The following is a 9222-nucleotide window of genomic DNA, read 5'->3' as shown; positions in this document are numbered from 1 at the left end:
TAATTCAACCATGCTTTAGACTCTCGCAACACTGACTCATCTCCAGGCTTAGCTGGCATAGATTATTACATGCTAAAAAGGCTCCCAATTAAATAAAAACTCCTTCTCGAAATTTACAATGAAATGTATAGTACTAGTGATTTCCCTACAGAATAGAAGAAGTCCTCTGTACATTTCATTGCAAAGCCCGAAAATAAAGGCTATAGACCGATTAATTATAATAAATAATTTTTATTATAATTAAAAAAAATAAATTTCAATGATGGATTGAAACTCAAAATATATTACCAAATAATCAAAGTTGATTTCGTGAGTGACAGTCATGCCATGACAATTTGTTAAACTTAACTATCACTGTCCCGACAGCTTTACGTAAAAAGAACGATATGTTTGCAGCATTCCTTGATGTGAAAGGAGCTTTTGATAACGTCAACATTAAAATAATACTTAATAAACTCGCAAATATTGGCTGTCCTTCCAAACTAGTCAAGTTTATAAGCTTAATAACGATGGAAAGATTTGTATACACAGAAAAACTCAGTAGATCTAAACAAACGTGCTAAGGAGTTCCGCAAGGAGGAGTTTCAATACCTCTTTTATACATAATATGTGTTGCCGACATTGTGAAAAATAGGCCAAACAGAGTAACGATATCACGATTTGCGGAAGACATCGCGCTAGACTCTAGTAATTTATCCTCACTGCAAAAAGCCCTAAATCAAGTTAAACAAAATCTTGCTGAAATAAAACTTTTTCTCGCCCACGAAAAAACTATTTTTTTACACTTTAATAAGATTGGCATTAAACCCGGAGAAACGGTTAATAAAATAGATGATTTAATAATTAAATCCAGTGAATCCACCAGGTTTCTTGGAATAATTTTCGATTAAAAGCTCTCATTTGACTCACAACTAAACAAAGTTGCGCAAAACGATACCGACGAAAATACTCCTTGCCGAATCCAAACTACCGTCAATCTTCGAAACGGCTAAATTTTGATGCAGTATGTACGTATCAAAAATCTTATCAAATGAAAGTCTATGTATAATTAAGACTGTCGAAAAGTACTATACTTAAACAAGAAGTAGCAAAAGAGTAAAGAAAACGCTTTATGAAACATGTATTGAAAATGTACTTTGCCTAGGTAACAAGATAAAGAAGTCAAGAAACTATAATATGTATGTACAGGATTATAACATAATCGCGACTCTAATCCCGTGTAAAAGGATTACTGTTTTAAAAATTAATCAACGTTTAAGTCTAAGTAGAATATGTAATGACTTAGACTCTCCAGATATAATGGTATTCTATACGGACGGGAATGAAAATCCATCAGCTCTGTCAGCAGGTTCGGCGAGCGTTAATCTTAATCAAAATATCGTGATTAAAAGAAGCCTGAACAAAAAAATTCAGTCTTGAGAGCGGAATCTATCGCAGTAAGAGACGCACTTGACCTAGCTCTAAACAACACCAATGCCTGCAACGTCGTTATGTGTGACTCGCTCAGTGTTCTGGAATGCCTGCAAAATTCACTTTTCAATATTAATACAAATCGGTATCTGAAATTAAGCTCAAATACTTTGAAATTCAGCAATGCAAAAGCAAAAGGGGTGACATCCAAATATACTGGATTCCTTCTCACGCAGCGATAACAGGTAACGAAGTTGCAGACACACAGGCAAAACTTGCAACAAGCGATAGGATAATTGATATAGATAAACTACCGTTTACAGACCTGAAAGAATTCTTCAAATTTAGCATGAAGACAAATACAGAAATGTAGTTTCTTAATGCAAACCCCAACAAGGGGAAAACATATTTTGATCTTTATTACACAGACTGTGACAGGCCGTGGTTCTATAAAAAAAAGCTTTCGCGCGACCTGATTGTTACAATCAATGACTTCAAGCAGATCATTACAATTTTATGCCTCTCTCGCAAGAATATCTATAATAAATGGTCCTAGCTGTTCATGTTCATTCATCTCTCAGTATATTGATCATATATTATGAAGTTCTCCTTTATACTCCGATCAAAGAGCGGTATTGATTATTCAGCTTTCTCAAATAAATCAACAACCTCCTTTCTGTACGAAAGCTCTAATTAAAGAGCCCAATATTGCAGCATGTTCATACGTACTAAATTTTCTTCAAAACTATAAATTGCGTATCTAAATTATTTATTATTACAATCTCATATACAGGGTGTCCAAAAAGTCCCGGGACGGTTAGATATTTCCACAGGTAAAATATTTTTCAAAAAAGTGAAGGTCATTCCTGTAGTAAATTTTAACGATGAATTTAATGGTGACTTTCATTTTGACCTTGATGTTGACCTTCATGGATTTTTAAAGGTCAACTTTGTTTCTTTAAATGGAAACCCCCCTTTTTAAACGTTCAGGTACGTACCTAAGTCATAGGTTAATTGTAACGTTCAGGATCAGTTAGCGGTTATTTGAAATTAATAAAGTTTTCCCAGAGGTCAGTGTAATGCCTGAAGTAAATTTCAACGAGGAATTCAACGATGGCCTTAGTTTTGACCTTGAGAATGACCTTTATGGACTTTTGAAGTTTAAATTTTTTTAAAATGAAAACCCCCTTTTTTATATCTGCAATCGATAGAGCGGAAAATTTTATGTTCAGGTACGTACCCAAGTCATAGGTCAATTGTAACGTTCAAGGTCAGTTAGGGGTTATTTGAAATTAACAAAGTTTTCCAAGAGGTCAGTGTAATTCCTGAAGTAAATTTCAACGAGAAATTCATTGGTGAGCTCGGTATTGATCTTGGTTACAACGTTTTGAATATTGTAAAATCATAAGGAAATTTTTCATTAAAGATTCCAGGTGTTCTGGTGAGAGTCGTGTTACGAATATTACGAATCGAAACTAAAGTCACGTATTACGAGCACATACTTACTATTTTTCGCTAAAAAACTATTATGGCGCAAGCTAAACTTTCGGAACGAGAGAGGGCATCTGTATTCATGATGCTTTTTGTCAAGAAGCTCTAGGTTTTCAGTTCGAACATCTTCACTGAAGCGAGAGAGGCAAGGGTACTCACGCTAATCAAGCAGCCCAACGGGAACAGAACTTAGTACGTCCACGTCGTTGTTCCTGGGTAATGCTAAACTTAAACGAAAACTGCTTGGAAAAAACCTTGACTTAATTTAATTTCAAAGAACCTCTAGCTGACCTTGAACGTTATAATTGACCTATGACTTGGGTACGTACCTGAACGTAGAATTTTTATCTCTATCGATTGCAGATGTAAAAAAGAGGGTTTGAATTGAAAGACACAAAATTGACCTTCAAAAAGCCATGACAAGTCCTTCACTTTTTTTTAAAAATATTTTACCTGAGAAAATATCCAACCGTCCCGGGACTTTTTAGACACCCTGTATATAAACGTATCACAGCAATCTAACCTAGTGTAAAATATTTCACACACATGTAAATTAACTCCTTCTTTGTATATACCACTCACTATGAAGCGAATAAATCTGTAAAGGATTTCAAAGCTCTCGATAAAAAAAAATAAAGATCGAAATTTCTGAATTTTTATAAAAAAATTTTATTTATGGGGTATTGGAAGATCTAACATATTAAAAGTCCTTAATAAAATAATTAATAAGTATGAATAACTATTATGTGACTGGTTCTGAATTCATCATGTTTGATTAAAAATTCTAAAATTCGGTTTAAAATTATATTGTTTTTTATAAATGCAACTTGTTGCTTAAAAGATTAACTACTTTGCTAAAAATTCATTTTTTTCATGAAAATTTAATTTGTTTTGTGGAAAATAATATTTTTTGGTGAAAAACAGTAATTTTTTTCAGAAAATTAACCGCTTGGTGTATAAATTATTCTTTTAGTTTTAAAACTGTCGAATTTGGTAGAAAATTGATTTATTTTGCTTCAGAATTATTTTGTTTGTTAGAAAATTAATAGCCTTGCCTTAATTTCATCTTTTTTGTTATAATGTAGTTACGTGGTTGAAGGTGCATCGGTTTTAGTTAAACATTCAACTGTTTTGTTGAAAGTTCAACTGACTTGGGGAGCGTTCATACAATTCTAAACGATTTAAGGAAATTATTTTTTTTTTTTAGATTTGCGGAAAAATTTTAAATGGCTTAGGTTTTGTTTTCATAGAATAATTTTCTGATTGAAAGATTTTAAAATATATCTAAGAAGAATTCAAAAGCCTTTCAGACAATTTTTAAAATTTGTTGGGATTGCATTTTTTTCTTGCTCAACTGAATGTTGCTGGGGTTTCAGGAGAATGAAAAAAATTATTTTTAGATTCATACGATAATTTTAAATTGTTGGTTTTCAATTAACTGTAAGCAGATATTAAGAAAATATTTCAAATTATTTTTTTAAACTTTGTAAAGATTGAAAAATATTTTAAACTAAATTTTTGCAATTTCACCATATTACATAATTTCAAAAACAAATTACGTAATTTTGAGATATTCAGAAGTATTCAAATTATTAAAAAATGAATGAACATTGTCAAGGTGAAAAAATAGTTTTTCAATTCATAGGGAAAATTGAAATAATTATTTATTTTGAAACATTAATTTCAATGAATTATTTAAAAATGTTTCAAAACATTCGAAAAAATTGCCAATGGAAAACCTGAAGGAATGAAAGACATTTTTTTTAGTTTGCAGAATTAAACGAAAATTCTGGAATAATTTAAATAATTTTTAAATATTAGAAGGTTTAAAAACTTGAATAAGATCAAAAAAAGAAATTTTCTACAGAATTCTATAAAATTTTTAATAAATGTTTCTTCTGAAAAATAAAGTTCAAGAGAAAATTTGAAAAAAATTTCAGAACATATCAAACGATTTCCTAAAATTTTGACAAAGATTGTAGATTTCTAAGCAAAATGATTTCATTTAGTAAGATTGAAAAATCAAAAAAGAAGGTCTAGTAAATTTTTTAAATATTTAGAAATATTAAAGAAATTCGAATAGAATTTCCGACGTAACATTTTGTTAGAGATGTAAAATTTCAAAGATTTCAAAAGTGAAATTTAGAAGTTTTAAAGTAATTTTGAAAGGTTTAAAGTATATAATCATAATTTTTTTTAAATTTGGAAAAAATGAGAAAATTAAGTATATATACAAGAAATTCAATAAAAAATGTTAAATTAAAATTTGTGTAACAAAGTTGATAAAAACGAAATTTTCTTTTAAGCAAGATAGATTACATAGCAATGTAGATTTTTAACAATATATTTAATTTTTCAGAAAGAAAAAAATGAATCTTCAATCCAATACTTCCACTTTTAACTAAGTAGTTGATTTTTTTAACAAAATAATTTTGTTCTGTTTTTAAGAAAATGTTATCAAGTCGTTATATAAACAGAGAAATCTGGCACTTGAAACAAATTTACAAGATTTTTTCAAAGAAAAGATTACAAATTTTTCTTACCGTTGAACCTTAAAAAGAAAATTTTGATAGAAAAACAAAATAATTTAATACAATTGTGCGACAAACGGTAAATAGAACATTATGGAAAATTCAAATCAAATTCTAAAAGTCGAATTTATTCTTACCTTCAAGAATAGTTTCTCGGTAAATACCTTCAAAATGTATTTTTTATGCTTAAATTTGTTAGAGCATTAAAAGTGTGGTATTACATTATCACATACGCAGAGTCAAATTTTTTCATTCAAAAAAAATTTCAGCTTATTCATCAAAATGTAAAATAGTTTTGTAGTATGTACTACTAATTTCGACGCCTGGATCTTTTTTGATTTTCGAAACAAAAAAGATTTACAAGTTTTTATATAAACTCTTGTTACAAACAAATATTGAAAATAAAAAATTAACTTTTTGGATGAACGACAGATGTTCGCGTCACATACCAGAAATGTAGGAAAAAATTTTCATTGAACTTGTGTTCAAGTATTCGGGTTTCAGGTCATGTTTGAAAGATCGAGAATATTTTCCCAGAACAATATTAAAAAATCTCCAAAAATTTACCCCCAGTACTTTTAACGAAACTGTTCTAAAATTCTTTATGTAAAACTCTTTATGTAAAATAGAAAATAAATGTTAAGATTAAAAATCGTCGTAAAATTCTACAGTTAACAATTTTAGAGGAAACCATAATTATCTAGAGTTCATAGGAAAGAACATAGTTATAAGCAATAAACATTTGCTTGAATAGTTAATTTTGCTAAATTGAATTTATTAACAACTTACTCCATGTGAAAAGTAGACAAATAGCTAAAAATTTTAAAGAAAAAACCATAAATGTATAGCCTCATTGAAATTGAATATTATAAATAGTGAGAATGAATGTTTAAAACAATTATTTTTGTTAACATTAATTGCGTATTGATTCACACTAATTGAAAATCAAACAAAAAGTCGAAACATTTTTAAAAACCCGCGACTTTCTAACTTTATTGTATATGAAAATTTCTTAAAAACAATAATAAACGTTTTAAAGAATTTATGAAATAATCCTGTTATGTTTTTACTCATTTTAAATGTCCTAAGATCTTTGAAATAATATATTACATCCTTGTAAATCTTCTAAAATTTAAGAAAAAGAATTAAAACAGCATGGTGTTTTTGAAAACCTGCGAAATGTTTGAAAATCTCTTTAAATCTGTAAGATCGTAGGAAAAAGTCTTCGATTAGAAATTCAGAAATTTGAGAGATTCATAAATTTGGTTTTGAAATTTATGATAACTACGAAAATCCCATAGAAAATCTTTGACCATTGAGGAAGCCCCTAGATTCCTTAAAAATGTTTGAAAACCTTTTAAATATTACAAAATCCTTAAAAATTCCTTATTATCTTGCCTATAAATTACATTGATTTGTTTCCGCCTCGTGTCAACGCTCACCGACAATATTTTGTAAATTAAATTTGCTTCATGAAAAAACATTTTTTTGATCAATGAAAAGAACTTCAGCCAGTAATTTCAGTTATCGAAAATTAATTTAAATTTATCGATTAAACTTTATTTATAACTATTTATTGAAATAGATTTTACAATTTCAGAAAAATCACATAAAGATTTTTCATTTTTATCTAACAAAATTGTTTGTCGTCTCTCATATTTAAGAAGAATGGAGGAAAATAAATAAAGTTGTTATTCAAAACGAGTTGAATTAAAGTATATAAAACTAATCTTTATTATTCAATCAATTCTAATTAATTCCAAACTATTCCAATTTAATTTAATTCAATTCAATCCATACCAATACAATTCATTCGAATCAATTGCAATCTAATCTAATCCAATTTAATTCATTCAAATCCAATCCAATTATTTCCAATCTAATCCAATCGAATCTAAAGCAATCCATTTTACTATAATCCAATCCATTCTATTCCATTTTAAACCAATACACTTCAAATCCACTCCCATGCCATCTATTAAAAATCCAATCCATTCCGCTCCATTCCAATTAATACTAATCCAATCCATTGCAATCGGATGCAAGGCATTCAAATGAAATCCAGTCCACTTAATTTGATTCTATTCCAATACATTCAAATCCAATCCACTCCACTCCACTCCAATCCATTCCCAATAATTCCAATGTATTCCAATTTAATTTCAATTTATTTCAATTCAGCCCAATAAAATGTATTCCAACCCTCTCGAATACATTCCAATCCACTTCAAACCAATACAATTCACTCTTATCCATTCTGATCAAATTCAATCCTCTTTAGTCAACTCTAATACATCCCAATTAATACCAAACCAATCTACCTTAATTAATACCACTCCATTCCAATTCAGTTCATTTCTAATAACTGCAGTCTAATTCAATCTATTTTATTTCATTTCTATCTAATGCAATGCATTTCAATCCAATTCAATTCACAAAAATTAAATTCATTCTAATCCATACCCATCTATTCCAAGAAAATCTTCTCTATTACGCCAATCTCCTCTATACCCCTTAATCCGCTCCAATTTATTCCAATACAATCCACTTTTCTTTATTACAATTAATTATAATCCAATCCGATCCACTAGACTTATATCCATTCTAATATAATCTATTCCAATTTAATGCAAGGCTTTCAAATCCTATCTATTCCAATTGATTTTATTCCAATTCACCATTCCAATCCACTTAAATCCATTCGATTTAAATCCAATCTACTCGAATGCATTCCAATTTAATTTAATATGCTTCGATACAATTTATTCCAATTTATTCCAATCCACTCCAAATCGATCAATTTCATTCCAATCGAATCCATTCCAATCTGATTAAATCCACTCTTAAAAAATCCACTCGAATTCACATAATTCTACTCCAATCTACTCTAATTCATTCAGATCCAATCCAGTCCACTCTAATCGTCTTCAATACATGCCAATTAATTCCAAACCAATCAACTCCAATTCAATCAAATCGAATCAAATTTAATTCATTCCAATTAATTGCAATCGGAATTCGCTAGAGCTATCACAACTACAACTCAGCGCCACCACCTATAAAAACTCACTTAAATTATTATAATGAGATAAACGATTAGAGGAGATTATTGATTTGTTTTGCTCCCCGATAACATGTGATACGTGTCCCAAAAAGCTTACCCCCATGGCACACGTACTCATCTCTCGTGATCAATCAGGTTCTGTAAGTGGAAAAACAAACTTGAACAACCTAAAGATGGTACATAACTTTATATTGACTAATTTTGTGTTGAAATTGTACTCCTTCTGTATGAATTCCGCAAGGCCTGAGGGCAATCCATTCAGGCTCCCGACGGGAGCTCTCTCAATTTTTCCACACGGGGTGGTAAAAAAGTCACATTTTTTATTTTTAAAGTTAACTAATTTGTTCAAACTTAAAAAATTGTTGAATATTTTCTTATTCAGAATATTCTTGTTCACATAAATGAATTGTTTGAGAACAATACTTAATAAACAATCTTGTAAAATGTAAAACAGTTTTTAATTGGTAACTGATGAGTTTATTCATTCAATTAAGTACAAACAAGTTGCAGTAAATATTTTCAGAAACATGCGAAATTACAGAATTAGAGTTATAAAAGATAAAATTGTAATATAGAAAGGCTGGAATTTAAAGGTATTAAACATTTCAATACCTATGATTGCCATTTCTGTTCTTATTTTTTTAATCCTCTATTTGTCAGCGAAAATATTTCGATTCCAAACCCGCTCCAAACCCGATCAAAGCTCTCACCCGTTACTTGAAATAA

Source organism: Belonocnema kinseyi, chromosome 2, assembly GCF_010883055.1.
Source record: "Belonocnema kinseyi isolate 2016_QV_RU_SX_M_011 chromosome 2, B_treatae_v1, whole genome shotgun sequence".
In the NCBI taxonomy this organism is placed as follows: Eukaryota; Metazoa; Arthropoda; class Insecta; order Hymenoptera; family Cynipidae; genus Belonocnema; species Belonocnema kinseyi.
This window is presented reverse-complemented; position numbering follows the sequence as displayed.